The following is a 16,965-nucleotide window of genomic DNA, read 5'->3' on the forward strand; positions in this document are numbered from 1 at the left end:
CTGCTGTCTGCTCCCTTACAATTCAATGCATGTTGTAGAAAAGAGTGAAGCTCTGCAGGCTATGGCCAGTTTCCAGCCACACTGGCTTGGAGTGCCTTGCCATGCCATGCCATGCCTGTGCATCTCCTTCAAACCTTGATTCTGACAACTAAGGGTTATTCATTCATTTTATGTCAAAAAAATAATTTAACTTTTTAATTTAATTATAATTATTTTTTAAATTTTTTAAATTTTTAAAAAAAATTCCAATTTAAACTTTTTTTAATTTTAATTTTTTTTTGGTGGGGGGGCTTTTTTGAGTCATACCACCCTGTTCTTAGCTGTTTGTACTTCTTTGTCTCTGAACACCTGTCCTTACCTGTGAAGCCTCCTGACTGCCAGAGATCTTGCTGCTGTCTGCTCCCTGTCATGTTCCCTTACAATTCAATGCATGTTGTAGAAAAGAGCGGGCACATAGGGGACATGTGCCTGCTGCATCCCATACGCCCCTGAGCTCGATCTTAAAGTCAACTCAAATCTGCATACTTTTTTTTTTTTTTTTTTTCTTATCTTTTAATTATTATTTATTTCCTACAAAAGACATGTATCCATTCTGTAGATCTCGATTTTTTTTTATGTGTCAGTCTGAAATAATCACAAGTTCTAATGGCTTTATCTCTCTCATGTTAAGGTGTGAAGATGTGAGGACTTGACGATCAGCCTGACCTATGTGGGCTCGCTCCGATGCACCTCATGAGTCGTCTTCTCTGTGCTGAAGCTCTGAGGTAAGACTCTTGATTCTTGTAGAAGACAGTGAGTCGATGGTCTCTTGCTGGGTCATGTCAGTGTAGTCAGTGAAGCTCTGCAGGCTATGGCCAGTTTCCAGCCACACTGGCTTGGAGTGCCTTGCCATGCCATGCCATGCCTGTGCATCTCCTTTAAACCTTGATTCTGACAACTAAGGGTTATTCATTCATTTTATTTCAAAAAAATAAAATGTAACTTTTTACTTTAATTTTTATTATTTATTAAATTTTTTAAATTAAATTTTTTTTTTCCAATTTAAACTTTTTTTTTATTTTAATTTTTTTTGGTGGGGGGGCTTTTTTGAGTCATACCACCCTGTTCCTAGCTGTTTGTACTTCTTTGTCACTGAACACCTGTCCTTACCTGTGAAGCCTCCTGACTGTCAGAGATCTTGCTGCTGTCTGCTCCCTGTCATGTTCCCTTACAATTCAATGCATGTTGTAGAAAAGAGCGGGCACATAGGGGACATGTGCCTGCTGAATCCCATACGCCCCTGAGCTCGATCTTAAAGTCAGCTCAAGTACACAAATTTTTATTATTTTTTTTTTTTTCATCTTTAAAATTTTATTTTATTTTTTTTACAAAAGACATGTATCCATTCTGTAGATCTCGATTTTTTTTTTATGTGTCAGTCTGAAATAATCACAAGTTCTAATGGCTTTATCTCTCTCATGTTAAGGTGTGAAGATGTGAGGACTTGACGATCAGCCTGACCTATGTGGGCTCGCTCCGATGCACCTCATGAGTCGCCTTCTCTGTGCTGAAGCTCTGAGGTAAGACTCTTGATTCTTGTAGAAGACAGTGAGTCGATGGTCTCTTGCTGGGTCATGTCAGTGTAGTCAGTGAAGCTCTGCAGGCTATGGCCAGTTTCCAGCCACACTGGCTTGGAGTGCCTTGCCATGCCATTCCATGCCTGTGCATCTCCTTCAAACCTTGATTCTGACAACTAAGTGTTATTCATTCATTTTATTTAAAAAAATAATTTAACTTTTTAATTTAATTATTAATTTTATAAAAAAGTTTTAACTTAAAAAATTTTTTTATTTACATTTTATTTAAATTTTTAGTCTAAATTTAAATTTTATTTGAATTTTTAATCTAAATTTAAATTTTATTTAAATTTTTAATCTAAATTTAAATTTTTTATTTAAATTTTTTTGTGTGGGCGGGCTTTTTTGAGTCATACCACCCTGTTCCTAGCTATTCGTACTTCTTTGTCACTGAACACCTGTCCTTACCTGTGAAGCCTCCTGACTGTCAGAGATCTTGCTGCTGTCTGCTCCCTGTCATGTTCCCTTACAATTCAATGCATGTTGTAGAAAAGAGCGGGCAAATAGGGGACATGTGCCTGCTGCATCCCATACGCCCCTGAGCTCGATCTTAAAGTCAGCTCAAGTATAACAAATTTTTTTATTTTTTTTTTCATCTTTAAAATTTTATTTTATTTTTTTACAAAAGACATGTATCCATTCTGTAGATCTCGATTTTTTTTTATGTGTCAGTCTGAAATAATCAAGTTCTAATGGCTTTATCTCTCTCATGTTAAGGTGTGAAGATGTGAGGACTTGACGATCAGCCTGACCTATGTGGGCTCGCTCCGATGCACCTCATGAGTCGCCTTCTCTGTGCTGAAGCTCTGAGGTAAGACTCTTGATTCTTGTAGAAGACAGTGAGTCGATGGTCTCTTGCTGGGTCATGTCAGTGTAGTCAGTGAAGCTCTGCAGGCTATGGCGGGTTGCCAGCCACACTGGCTTCGAGTGCCTTGCCATGCCATGCCATGCCTGTGCATCTCCTTTAAACCTTGATTCTGACAACTAAGGGTTATTTATTCATTTTATGCCAAAAAAATAATTTAACTTTTTAATTTAATTATAATTATTTTTTAAAGTTTTTAAAGTTTTTTTAAAAAATTCCAATTTAAACTTTTTTTAATTTTAATTTTTTTTTGGTGGAGGGGCTTTTTTGAGTCATACCACCCTGTTCTTAGCTATTTGTACTTCTTTGTCACTGAACACCTGTCCTTACCTGTGAAGCCTCCTGACTGTCAGAGATCTTGCTGCTGTCTGCTCCCTGTCATGTTCCCTTACAATTCAATGCATGTTGTAGAAAAGAGCGGGCAAATAGGGGACATGTGCCTGCTGCATCCCTTACGCCCCTGAGCTCGATCTTAAGGTCAACTCAAATCTGCATACTTTTTTTTTTTTTTTTTTTTCTTATCTTTTAATTATTATTTATTTCTTACAAAAGACATGTATCCATTCTGTAGATCTCGATTTTTTTTTATGTGTCAGTCTGAAATAATCACAAGTTCTAATGGCTTTATCTCTCTCATGTTAAGGTGTGAAGATGTGAGGACTTGACGATCAGCCTGACCTATGTGGGCTCGCTCCGATGCACCTCATGAGTCGTCTTCTCTGTGCTGAAGCTCTGAGGTAAGACTCTTGATTCTTGTAGAAGACAGTGAGTCGCTGGTCTCTTGCTGGGTCATGTCAGTGTAGTCAGTGAAGCTCTGCAGGCTATGGCGGGTTGCCAGCGCCACTGGCTTGAAGTGCCATGCCATGCCTGTGCATCTCTTTCAAACCTTGATTCTGACAACTAAGGGTTATTCATTCATTTCATTTGAAATTTTTTTTTTAACTTTTTAATTTTATTATTAATTTTTTAAAAATCTTTTAACAATTTTTTTTCCAATTTAAACTTTTTTTAAATTTAAACTTTTTATTTTTTTTGGTGGGGGGGCTTTTTTGAGCCATACCACCCTGTCCTGTAGCCAGTGAAGCTCTGTAGGCTATGGCGGGTTGCCAGCGCCACTGGCTTGGAGTGCCATTCCATGCCTGTGCATCTCCTTCAAACCTTGATACTGACAACTGTTATTCATTCATTTTATGTCAAAAAAATAATTTAACTTTTTAATTTAATTATAATTATTTTTTAAATGTTTTAAATTTTTTAAAAAAATTCCAATTTAAACTTTTTTTAATTTTAAATTTTTTTTGGTGGGGGGGCTTTTTTGAGTCATACCACCCTGTTCTTAGCTGTTTGTACTTCTTTGTCACTGAACACCTGTCCTTACCTGTGAAGCCTCCTGACTGCCAGAGATCTTGCTGTTGTCTGCTCCCTGTCATGTTCCCTTACAATTCAATGCATGTTGTAGAAAAGAGCGGGCAAATAGGGGACATGTGCCTGCTGCATCCCATACGCCCCTGAGCTCGATCTTAAAGTCAGCTCAAGTATAACAAATTTTTTTATTTTTTTTTTCATCTTTAAAATTTTATTTTATTTTTTTTACAAAAGACATGTATCCATTCTGTAGATCTCGATTTTTTTTTTATGTGTCAGTCTGAAATAATCGCAAGTTCTAATGGCTTTATCTCTCTCATGTTAAGGTGTGAAGATGTGAGGACTTGACGATCAGCCTGACCTATGTGGGCTCGCTCCGATGCACCTCATGAGTCGCCTTCTCTGTGCTGAAGCTCTGAGGTAAGACTCTTGATTCTTGTAGAAGACAGTGAGTCGATGGTCTCTTGCTGGGTCATGTCAGTGTAGTCAGTGAAGCTCTGCAGGCTATGGCGGGTTGCCAGCCACACTGGCTTGAAGTGCCATGCCAAGCCATGCCTGTGCATCTCCTTTAAACCTTGATTCTGACAACTAAGTGTTATTCATTCATTTTATTTAAAAAAATAATTTAACTTTTTAATTTAATTTTTAATTTTATAAAAAAGTTTTAACTTAAAATTTTTTTTATGTTTACATTTTATTTAAATTTTTAGTCTAAATTTAAATTTTATTTAAATTTTTAATCTAAATTTAAATTTTATTTAAATTTTTAATCTTAATTAAAAAATTTTATTTAAATTTTTTTGTGTGGGGGGGCTTTTTTGAGTCATACCACCCTGTTCCTAGCTATTCGTACTTCTTTGTCACTGAACACCTGTCCTTACCTGTGAAGCCTCCTGACTGTCAGAGATCTTGCTGCTGTCTGCTCCCTGTCATGTTCCCTTACAATTCAATGCATGTTGTAGAAAAGAGGGAAGTTCTGCAGGCTATGGCCGGTTTCCAGCCACACTGGCTTGGAGTGCCTTGCCATGCCATGCCATGCCTGTGCATCTCCTTTAAACCTTGATTCTGACAACTAAGGGTTATTCATTCATTTTATTTCAAAAAAATAAAATGTAACTTTTTACTTTAATTTTTATTATTTATTAAATATTTTAAATTTTTTTAAAAAAATTCCAATTTAAACTTTTTTTAAAGTTTTTTTTTTTTTTTTCATCTTTAAAATTTTATTTTATTTTTTTACAAAAGACATGTATCCATTCTGTAGATCTCGATTTTTTTTTTATGTGTCAGTCTGAAATAATCACAAGTTCTAATGGCTTTATCTCTCTCATGTTAAGGTGTGAAGATGTGAGGACTTGACGATCAGCCTGACCTATGTGGGCTCGCTCCGATGCACCTCATGAGTCGTCTTCTCTGTGCTGAAGCTCTGAGGTAAGACTCTTGATTCTTGTAGAAGACAGTGAGTCGATGGTCTCTTGCTGGGTCATGTCAGTGTAGTCAGTGAAGCTCTGCAGTCTATGGCCAGTTTCCAGCCACACTGGCTTGGAGTGCCTTGCCATGCCATGCCATGCCTGTGCATCTCCTTTAAACCTTGATTCTGACAACTAAGGGTTATTCATTCATTTTATTTCAAAAAAATAAAATGTAACTTTTTACTTTAATTTTTATTATTTATTAAAAATTTTTATATACATTTTTTTTTCCAATTTTAACTTTTTTTTAATTTTAATTTTTTTTGGTGGGGGGGCTTTTTTGAGTCATACCACCCTGTTCTTAGCTGTTTGTACTTCTTTGTCACTGAACACCTGTCCTTACCTGTGAAGCCTCCTGACTGTCAGAGATCTTGCTGCTGTCTGCTCCCTGTCATGTTCCCTTACAATTCAATGCATGTTGTAGAAAAGAGTGAAGCTCTGCAGGCTATGGCCGGTTTCCAGCCACACTGGCTTGGAGTGCCTTGCCATGCCATGCCATGCCTGTGCATCTCCTTTAAACCTTGATTCTGACAACTAAGGGTTATTCATTCATTTTATTTCAAAAAAATAAAATGTAACTTTTTACTTTAATTTTTATTATTTATTAAATATTTTAAATAAAAATTTTTTTTTCCAATTTTAACTTTTTTTTAATTTTAATTTTTTTTTGGTGGGGGGGCTTTTTTGAGTCATACCACCCTGTTCTTAGCTGTTTGTACTTCTTTGTCACTGAACACCTGTCCTTACCTGTGAAGCCTCCTGACTGTCAGAGATCTTGCTGCTGTCTGCTCCCTGTCATGTTCCCTTACAATTCAATGCATGTTGTAGAAAAGAGTGAAGCTCTGCAGGCTATGGCCGGTTTCCAGCCACACTGGCTTGGAGTGCCTTGCCATGCCATGCCATGCCTGTGCATCTCCTTCAAACCTTGATTCTGACAACTAAGTGTTATTCATTCATTTTATGTCAAAAAAATAATTTAACTTTTTAATTTAATTATTAATTTTATAAAAAAGTTTTAACTTAATTTTTTTTTGATATTTACATTTTATTTAAATTTTTAATCTAAATTTAAATTTTATTTAAATTTTTAATCTAAATTTAAATTTTATTTAAATTTTTAATCTAAATTTAAATTTTTTATTTAAATTTTTTTGTGTGGGGGGGCTTTTTTGAGTCATACCACCCTGTTCCTAGCTATTCGTACTTCTTTGTCACTGAACACCTGTCCTTACCTGTGAAGCCTCCTGACTGTCAGAGATCTTGCTGCTGTCTGCTCCCTGTCATGTTCCCTTACAATTCAATGCATGTTGTAGAAAAGAGTGAAGCTCTGCAGGCTATGGCCAGTTTCCAGCCACACTGGCTTGGAGTGCCTTGCCACGCCATGCCATGCCTGTGCATCTCCTTCAAACCTTGATTCTGACAACTAAGGGTTATTCATTCATTTTATGTCAAAAAAATAATTTAACTTTTTAATTTAATTATAATTATTTTTTAAATGTTTTAAATTTTAAAAAAAAATTCCAATTTAAACTTTTTTTAATTTTAATTTTTTTTTGGTGGAGGGGCTTTTTTGAGTCATACCACCCTGTTCTTAGCTGTTTGTACTTCTTTGTCTCTGAACACCTGTCCTTACCTGTGAAGCCTCCTGACTGTCAGAGATCTTGCTGCTGTCTGCTCCCTGTCATGTTCCCTTACAATTCAATGCATGTTGTAGAAAAGAGCGGGCAAATAGGGGACATGTGCCTGCTGAATCCAATACGCCCCTGAGCTCGATCTTAAAGTCAGCTCAAGTATAACAAATTTTTTTATTTTTTTTTTCATCTTTTAATTATTATTTATTTCTTACAAAAGACATGTATCCATTCTGTAGATCTCGATTTTTTTTTATGTGTCAGTCTGAAATAATCACAAGTTCTAATGGCTTTATCTCTCTCATGTTAAGGTGTGAAGATGTGAGGACTTGACGATCAGCCTGACCTATGTGGGCTCGCTCCGATGCACCTCATGAGTCGTCTTCTCTGTGCTGAAGCTCTGAGGTAAGACTCTTGATTCTTGTAGAAGACAGTGAGTCGCTGGTCTCTTGCTGGGTCATGTCAGTGTAGTCAGTGAAGCTCTGCAGGCTATGGCGGGTTGCCAGCGCCACTGGCTTGAAGTGCCATGCCATGCCTGGGCATCTCTTTCAAACCTTGATTCTGACAACTAAGGGTTATTCATTCATTTCATTTGAAATTTTTTTTTTAACTTTTTAATTTTATTATTAATTTTTTAAAAATCTTTTAACAATATTTTTTTTCCAATTTAAACTTTTTTTTAATTTAAACTTTTTATTTTTTTTGGTGGGGGGGCTTTTTTGAGCCATACCACCCTGTCCTGTAGCCAGTGAAGCTCTGTAGGCTATGGCGGGTTGCCAGCGCCACTGGCTTGGAGTGCCATTCCATGCCTGTGCATCTCCTTCAAACCTTGATACTGACAACTAAGTGTTATTCATTCATTTTATGTCAAAAAAATAATTTAACTTTTTAATTTAATTATAATTACTTTTTAAATGTTTTAAATAAAAAAAAAAAAATCCAATTTAAACTTTTTTTAATTTTAACTTTTTTTTTGGTGGGGGGGCTTTTTTGAGTCATACCACCCTGTTCTTAGCTGTTTGTACTTCTTTGTCTCTGAACACCTGTCCTTACCTGTGAAGCCTCCTGACTGTCAGAGATCTTGCTGCTGTCTGCTCCCTGTCATGTTCCCTTACAATTCAATGCATGTTGTAGAAAAGAGTGAAGCTCTGCAGGCTATGGCCAGTTTCCAGCCACACTGGCTTGGAGTGCCTTGCCACGCCATGCCATGCCTGTGCATCTCCTTCAAACCTTGATTCTGACAACTAAGGGTTATTCATTCATTTTATGTCAAAAAAATAATTTAACTTTTTAATTTAATTATAATTATTTTTTAAATGTTTTAAATTTTTAAAAAAAATTCCAATTTAAACTTTTTTTAATTTTAATTCTTTTTTTGGTGGAGGGGCTTTTTTGAGTCATACCACCCTGTTCTTAGCTGTTTGTACTTCTTTGTCTCTGAACACCTGTCCTTACCTGTGAAGCCTCCTGACTGTCAGAGATCTTGCTGCTGTCTGCTCCCTGTCATGTTCCCTTACAATTCAATGCATGTTGTAGAAAACAGCGGGCAAATAGGGGACATGTGCCTGCTGCATCCTATACGCCCCTGAGCTCGATCTTAAAGTCAGCTCAAGTATAACAAATTTTTTTATTTTTTTTTTCATCTTTTAATTATTATTTATTTCTTACAAAAGACATGTATCCATTCTGTAGATCTCGATTTTTTTTATGTGTCAGTCTGAAATAATCACAAGTTCTAATGGCTTTATCTCTCTCATGTTAAGGTGTGAAGATGTGAGGACTTGACGATCAGCCTGACCTATGTGGGCTCGCTCCGATGCACCTCATGAGTCGTCTTCTCTGTGCTGAAGCTCTGAGGTAAGACTCTTGATTCTTGTAGAAGACAGTGAGTCGCTGGTCTCTTGCTGGGTCATGTCAGTGTAGTCAGTGAAGCTCTGCAGGCTATGGCGGGTTGCCAGCGCCACTGGCTTGAAGTGCCATGCCATGCCTGGGCATCTCTTTCAAACCTTGATTCTGACAACTAAGGGTTATTCATTCATTTCATTTGAAATTTTTTTTTTAACTTTTTAATTTTATTATTAATTTTTTAAAAATCTTTTAACAATATTTTTTTTCCAATTTAAACTTTTTTTAAATTTAAACTTTTTATTTTTTTTGGTGGGGGGGCTTTTTTGAGCCATACCACCCTGTCCTGTAGCCAGTGAAGCTCTGTAGGCTATGGCGGGTTGCCAGCGCCACTGGCTTGGAGTGCCATTCCATGCCTGTGCATCTCCTTCAAACCTTGATACTGACAACTAAGTGTTATTCATTCATTTTATGTCAAAAAAATAATTTAACTTTTTAATTTAATTATAATTACTTTTTAAATGTTTTAAATAAAAAAAAAAAAATCCAATTTAAACTTTTTTTAATTTTAACTTTTTTTTTGGTGGGGGGGCTTTTTTGAGTCATACCACCCTGTTCTTAGCTGTTTGTACTTCTTTGTCTCTGAACACCTGTCCTTACCTGTGAAGCCTCCTGACTGTCAGAGATCTTGCTGCTGTCTGCTCCCTGTCATGTTCCCTTACAATTCAATGCATGTTGTAGAAAAGAGTGAAGCTCTGCAGGCTATGGCCGGTTTCCAGCCACACTGGCTTCGAGTGCCTTGCCATGCCATGCCTGTGCATCTCCTTTAAACCTTGATTCTGACAACTAAGGGTTATTCATTCATTTTATTTCAAAAAAATAAAATGTAACTTTTTACTTTAATTTTTATTATTTATTAAATTTTTTAAATTAAATTTTTTTTTTCCAATTTAAACTTTTTTTTAATTTTAATTTTTTTTGGTGGGGGGGCTTTTTTGAGTCATACCACCCTGTTCTTAGCTGTTTGTACTTCTTTGTCACTGAACACCTGTCCTTACCTGTGAAGCCTCCTGACTGTCAGAGATCTTGCTGCTGTCTGCTCCCTGTCATGTTCCCTTACAATTCAATGCATGTTGTAGAAAAGAGCGGGCACATAGGGGACATGTGCCTGCTGAATCCCATACGCCCCTGAGCTCGATCTTAAAGTCAGCTCAAGTACACAAATTTTTTTTTTGTTTTTTTTTTCATCTTTAAAATTTTATTTTATTTTTTTACAAAAGACATGTATCCATTCTGTAGATCTCGATTTTTTTTTATGTGTCAGTCTGAAATAATCACAAGTTCTAATGGCTTTATCTCTCTCATGTTAAGGTGTGAAGATGTGAGGACTTGACGATCAGCCTGACCTATGTGGGCTCGCTCCGATGCACCTCATGAGTCGCCTTCTCTGTGCTGAAGCTCTGAGGTAAGACTCTTGATTCTTGTAGAAGACAGTGAGTCGATGGTCTCTTGCTGGGTCATGTCAGTGTAGTCAGTGAAGCTCTGCAGGCTATGGCGGGTTGCCAGCCACACTGGCTTGAAGTGCCATGCCAAGCCATGCCTGTGCATCTCCTTCAAACCTTGATTCTGACAACTAAGTGTTATTCATTCATTTTATTTAAAAAAATAATTTAACTTTTTAATTTAATTATTAATTTTATAAAAAAGTTTTAACTTAAATTTTTTTTTATATTTACATTTTATTTAAATTTTTAGTCTAAATTTAAATTTTATTTAAATTTTTAATCTAAATTTAAATTTTATTTAAATTTTATTTAAATTTTATTTAAATTTTTAATCTTAATTTAAATTTTTTATTTAAATTTTTTTGTGTGGGGGGGCTTTTTTGAGTCATACCACCCTGTTCCTAGCTATTCGTACTTCTTTGTCACTGAACACCTGTCCTTACCTGTGAAGCCTCCTGACTGTCAGAGATCTTGCTGCTGTCTGCTCCCTGTCATGTTCCCTTACAATTCAATGCATGTTGTAGAAAAGAGTGAAGCTCTGCAGGCTATGGCCAGTTTCCAGCCACACTGGCTTGGAGTGCCTTGCCATGCCATGCCTGTGCATCTCCTTCAAACCTTGATTCTGACAACTAAGGGTTATTCATTCATTTTATGTCAAAAAAATAATTTAACTTTTTAATTTTAATTATTTTTTAAATGTTTTAAATTTTTAAAAAAAATTCCAATTTAAACTTTTTTTAATTTTAATTTTTTTTGGTGGAGGGGCTTTTTTGAGTCATACCACCCTGTTCTTAGCTGTTTGTACTTCTTTGTCACTGAACACCTGTCCTTACCTGTGAAGCCTCCTGACTGTCAGAGATCTTGCTGCTGTCTGCTCCCTGTCATGTTCCCTTACAATTCAATGCATGTTGTAGAAAAGAGCGGGCAAATAGGGGACATGTGCCTGCTGCATCCAATACGCCCCTAAGCTCGATCTTAAAGTCAGCTCAAGTATAACAAATTTTTTTTTTTTTTTTTTCATCTTTAAAATTTTATTTTATTTTTTTACAAAAGACATGTATCCATTCTGTAGATCTCGATTTTTTTTTTATGTGTCAGTCTGAAATAATCACAAGTTCTAATGGCTTTATCTCTCTCATGTTAAGGTGTGAAGATGTGAGGACTTGACGATCAGCCTGACCTATGTGGGCTCGCTCCGATGCACCTCATGAGTCGCCTTCTCTGTGCTGAAGCTCTGAGGTAAGACTCTTGATTCTTGTAGAAGACAGTGAGTCGATGGTCTCTTGCTGGGTCATGTCAGTGTAGTCAGTGAAGCTCTGCAGGCTATGGCCAGTTTCCAGCCACACTGGCTTGGAGTGCCTTGCCATGCCATTCCATGCCTGTGCATCTCCTTTAAACCTTGATTCTGACAACTAAGTGTTATTCATTCATTTTATTTAAAAAAATAATTTAACTTTTTAATTTAATTATTAATTTTATAAAAAAGTTTTAACTTAAAAAATTTTTTTATTTACATTTTATTTAAATTTTTAGTCTAAATTTAAATTTTATTTGAATTTTTAATCTAAATTTAAATTTTATTTAAATTTTTAATCTAAATTTAAATTTTTTATTTAAATTTTTTTGTGTGGGCGGGCTTTTTTGAGTCATACCACCCTGTTCCTAGCTATTCGTACTTCTTTGTCACTGAACACCTGTCCTTACCTGTGAAGCCTCCTGACTGTCAGAGATCTTGCTGCTGTCTGCTCCCTGTCATGTTCCCTTACAATTCAATGCATGTTGTAGAAAAGAGCGGGCAAATAGGGGACATGTGCCTGCTGCATCCCATACGCCCCTGAGCTCGATCTTAAAGTCAGCTCAAGTATAACAAATTTTTTTATTTTTTTTTTCATCTTTAAAATTTTATTTTATTTTTTTACAAAAGACATGTATCCATTCTGTAGATCTCGATTTTTTTTTATGTGTCAGTCTGAAATAATCACAAGTTCTAATGGCTTTATCTCTCTCATGTTAAGGTGTGAAGATGTGAGGACTTGACGATCAGCCTGACCTATGTGGGCTCGCTCCGATGCACCTCATGAGTCGCCTTCTCTGTGCTGAAGCTCTGAGGTAAGACTCTTGATTCTTGTAGAAGACAGTGAGTCGATGGTCTCTTGCTGGGTCATGTCAGTGTAGTCAGTGAAAGTCTGCAGGCTATGGCCAGTTTCCAGCCACACTGGCTTCGAGTGCCTTGCCATGCCATGCCTGTGCATCTCCTTTAAACCTTGATTCTGACAACTAAGGGTTATTCATTCATTTTATGTCAAAAAAATAATTTAACTTTTTAATTTAATTATAATTACTTTTTAAATTTTTAAAATTTTTTTAAAAAATTCCAATTTAAACTTTTTTTAATTTTAATTTTTTTTTGGTGGAGGGGCTTTTTTGAGTCATACCACCCTGTTCTTAGCTGTTTGTACTTCTTTGTCTCTGAACACCTGTCCTTACCTGTGAAGCCTCCTGACTGTCAGAGATCTTGCTGCTGTCTGCTCCCTGTCATGTTCCCTTACAATTCAATGCATGTTGTAGAAAAGAGTGAAGCTCTGCAGGCTATGGCCAGTTTCCAGCCACACTGGCTTGGAGTGCCTTGCCATGCCATGCCATGCCTGTGCATCTCCTTCAAACCTTGATTCTGACAACTAAGGGTTATTCATTCATTTTATGTCAAAAAAATGATTTAACTTTTTAATTTAATTATAATTATTTTTTAAATCTTTTAAATTTTTTTAAAAAAAATTCCAATTTAAACTTTTTTTAAACTTTTTTTTTTTTTTTCCATCTTTAAAATTTTATTTTATTTACTTACAAAAGACATGTATCCATTCTGTAGATCTCGATTTTTTTTTTATGTGTCAGTCTGAAATAATCACAAGTTCTAATGGCTTTATCTCTCTCATGTTAAGGTGTGAAGATGTGAGGACTTGACGATCAGCCTGACCTATGTGGGCTCGCTCCGATGCACCTCATGAGTCGCCTTCTCTGTGCTGAAGCTCTGAGGTAAGACTCTTGATTCTTGTAGAAGACAGTGAGTCGATGGTCTCTTGCTGGGTCATGTCAGTGTAGTCAGTGAAAGTCTGCAGGCTATGGCCAGTTTCCAGCCACACTGGCTTGGAGTGCCTTGCCATGCCATGCCTGTGCATCTCCTTTAAACCTTGATTCTGACAACTAAGGGTTATTCATTCATTTTATTTCAAAAAAATAAAATGTAACTTTTTAATTTAATTATAATTATTTTTAAATGTTTTACATTTTTAAAAAAAATTCCAATTTAAACTTTTTTTAATTTTAATTTTTTTTGGTGGGGGGGCTTTTTGAGTCATACCACCCTGTTCTTAGCTGTTTGTACTTCTTTGTCTCTGAACACCTGTCCTTACCTGTGAAGCCTCCTGACTGCCAGAGATCTTGCTGCTGTCTGCTCCCTGTCATGTTCCCTTACAATTCAATGCATGTTGTAGAAAAGAGCGGGCAAATAGGGGACATGTGCCTGCTGCATCCCTTACGCCCCTGAGCTCAATCTTAAGGTCAACTCAAATCTGCATACTTTTTTTTTTTTTTTTTTTCTTATCTTTTAATTATTATTTATTTCTTACAAAAGACATGTATCCATTCTGTAGATCTCGATTTTTTTTTATGTGTCAGTCTGAAATAATCACAAGTTCTAATGGCTTTATCTCTCTCATGTTAAGGTGTGAAGATGTGAGGACTTGACGATCAGCCTGACCTATGTGGGCTCGCTCCGATGCACCTCATGAGTCGTCTTCTCTGTGCTGAAGCTCTGAGGTAAGACTCTTGATTCTTGTAGAAGACAGTGAGTCGCTGGTCTCTTGCTGGGTCATGTCAGTGTAGTCAGTGAAGCTCTGCAGGCTATGGCGGGTTGCCAGCGCCACTGGCTTGAAGTGCCATGCCATGCCTGTGCATCTCCTTCAAACCTTGATTCTGACAACTAAGGGTTATTCATTCATTTCATTTAAAAAAAATAAAATTTAACTTTTTAATTTTATTATTAATTTAAAAAAAATCTTTTAACAATTTTTTTTCCAATTTAAACTTTTTTTAAATTTAAACTTTTTATTTTTTTTGGTGGGGGGGCTTTTTTGAGCCATACCACCCTGTCCTGTAGCCAGTGAAGCTCTGCAGGCTATGGCGGGTTGCCAGCGCCACTGGCTTGGAGTGCCATTCCATGCCATGCCTGTGCATCTCCTTCAAACCTTGATTCTGACAACTAAGGGTTATTCATTCATTTTATTTCAAAAAAATAAAATGTAACTTTTTACTTTAATTTTTATTATTTATTAAATTTTTTAAATTAAATTTTTTTTTCCAATTTAAACTTTTTTTTAATTTTAATTTTTTTTGATGGGGGGGCTTTTTTGAGTCATACCACCCTGTTCTTAGCTGTTTGTACTTCTTTGTCTCTGAACACCTGTCCTTACCTGTGAAGCCTCCTGACTGTCAGAGGTGCTGCTGCTGTCTGCTCCCTGTCATGTTCCCTTACAATTCAATGCATGTTGTAGAAAAGAGCGGGCACATAGGGGACATGTGCCTGCTGAATCCCATACGCCCCTGAGCTCGATCTTAAAGTCAGCTCAAGTACACAAATTTTTTTTTTTTTTTTTTTTTTCATCTTTAAAATTTTATTTTATTTTTTTTACAAAAGACATGTATCCATTCTGTAGATCTCGATTTTTTTTATGTGTCAGTCTGAAATAATCACAAGTTCTAATGGCTTTATCTCTCTCATGTTAAGGTGTGAAGATGTGAGGACTTGACGATCAGCCTGACCTATGTGGGCTCGCTCCGATGCACCTCATGAGTCGTCTTCTCTGTGCTGAAGCTCTGAGGTAAGACTCTTGATTCTTGTAGAAGACAGTGAGTCGATGGTCTCTTGCTGGGTCATGTCAGTGTAGTCAGTGAAGCTCTGTAGGCTATGGCGGGTTGCCAGCGCCACTGGCTTGGAGTGCCATTCCATGCCTGTGCATCTCCTTCAAACCTTGATACTGACAACTAAGTGTTATTCATTCATTTTATTTCAAAAAATAATTTAACTTTTTAATTTAATTATTAATTTTATAAAAAAGTTTTAACTTAAAAAATGTTTTATATTTACATTTTATTTAAATTTTTAATCTAAATTTAAATTGTATTTAAATTTTTAATCTAAATTTAAATTTTTTATTTCAATTTTTTTGTGTGGAGGGGCTTTTTTGAGTCATACCACCCTGTTCCTAGCTATTCGTACTTCTTTGTCACTGAACACCTGTCCTTACCTGTGAAGCCTCCTGACTGTCAGAGATCTTGCTGCTGTCTGCTCCCTGTCATGTTCCCTTACAATTCAATGCATGTTGTAGAAAAGAGTGAAGCTCTGCAGGCTATGGCCAGTTTCCAGCCACACTGGCTTGGAGTGCCTTGCCATGCCATGCCATGCCTGTGCATCTCCTTCAAACCTTGATTCTGACAACTAAGGGTTATTCATTCATTTTATGTCAAAAAAATAATTTAACTTTTTAATTTAATTATAATTATTTTTTAAATGTTTTAAATTTTTAAAAAAAATTCCAATTTAAACTTTTTTTAATTTTAATTTTTTTTTGGTGGAGGGGCTTTTTTGAGTCATACCACCCTGTTCTTAGCTGTTTGTACTTCTTTGTCTCTGAACACCTGTCCTTACCTGTGAAGCCTCCTGACTGCCAGAGATCTTGCTGCTGTCTGCTCCCTGTCATGTTCCCTTACAATTCAATGCATGTTGTAGAAAAGAGCGGGCACATAGGGGACATGTGCCTGCTGCATCCAATACGCCCCTAAGCTCGATCTTAAAGTCAGCCCAAGTATAACAAATTCTTTTTTTTTTTTTTTCATCTTTAAAATTTTATTTTATTTTTTTACAAAAGACATGTATCCATTCTGTAGATCTCGATTTTTTTTTATGTGTCAGTCTGAAATAATCACAAGTTCTAATGGCTTTATCTCTCTCATGTTAAGGTGTGAAGATGTGAGGACTTGACGATCAGCCTGACCTATGTGGGCTCGCTCCGATGCACCTCATGAGTCGCCTTCTCTGTGCTGAAGCTCTGAGGTAAGACTCTTGATTCTTGTAGAAGACAGTGAGTCGATGGTCTCTTGCTGGGTCATGTCAGTGTAGTCAGTGAAGCTCTGCAGGCTATGGCGGGTTGCCAGCGCCACTGGCTTGAAGTGCCATGCCATGCCATGCCTGTGCATCTCCTTCAAACCTTGATTCTGACAACTAAGGGTTATTCATTCATTTTATTTCAAAAAAATAAAATGTAACTTTTTACTTTAATTTTTATTATTTATTAAATTTTTTAAATACAATTTTTTTTTTCCAATTTAAACTTTTTTTTAATTTTAATTTTTTTTGGTGGGGGGGCTTTTTTGAGTCATACCACCCTGTTCTTAGCTTTTTGTACTTTTTTGTCACTGAACACCTGTCCTTACCTGTGAAGCCTCCTGACTGTCAGAGATCTTGCTGCTGTCTGCTCCCTGTCATGTTCCCTTACAATTCAATGCATGTTGTAGAAAAGAGCGGGCACATAGGGGACATGTGCCTGCTGCATCCAATACGCCCTTGAGCTTGATCTTAAGGTCAACTGAAATGCACATACATTATTA

At 36.4% G+C, this 16,965-nt stretch overlaps 1 long non-coding RNA gene across 1 annotated transcript; it reads left to right on the top strand.

The window, feature by feature from the left end:
• The first annotated feature begins 541 nt into the window (after window positions 1–541).
• LOC117808011 lies at window positions 542–16,412 on the top strand. The gene is made up of 15 exons (XR_004630099.1): window positions 542–764; window positions 1,466–1,559; window positions 2,334–2,427; window positions 3,125–3,218; window positions 4,173–4,266; window positions 5,184–5,277; window positions 7,261–7,354; window positions 8,713–8,806; window positions 10,166–10,259; window positions 11,445–11,538; window positions 12,315–12,408; window positions 13,242–13,335; window positions 14,025–14,118; window positions 15,086–15,179; window positions 16,318–16,412. It is a non-coding gene; the product is annotated as an uncharacterized LOC117808011 (long non-coding RNA).
• Window positions 16,413–16,965: the final 553 nt, after the last annotated feature.

This window comes from Notolabrus celidotus, chromosome 24 (assembly GCF_009762535.1).
Source record: "Notolabrus celidotus isolate fNotCel1 chromosome 24, fNotCel1.pri, whole genome shotgun sequence".
Taxonomy (NCBI): Eukaryota; Metazoa; Chordata; class Actinopteri; order Labriformes; family Labridae; genus Notolabrus; species Notolabrus celidotus.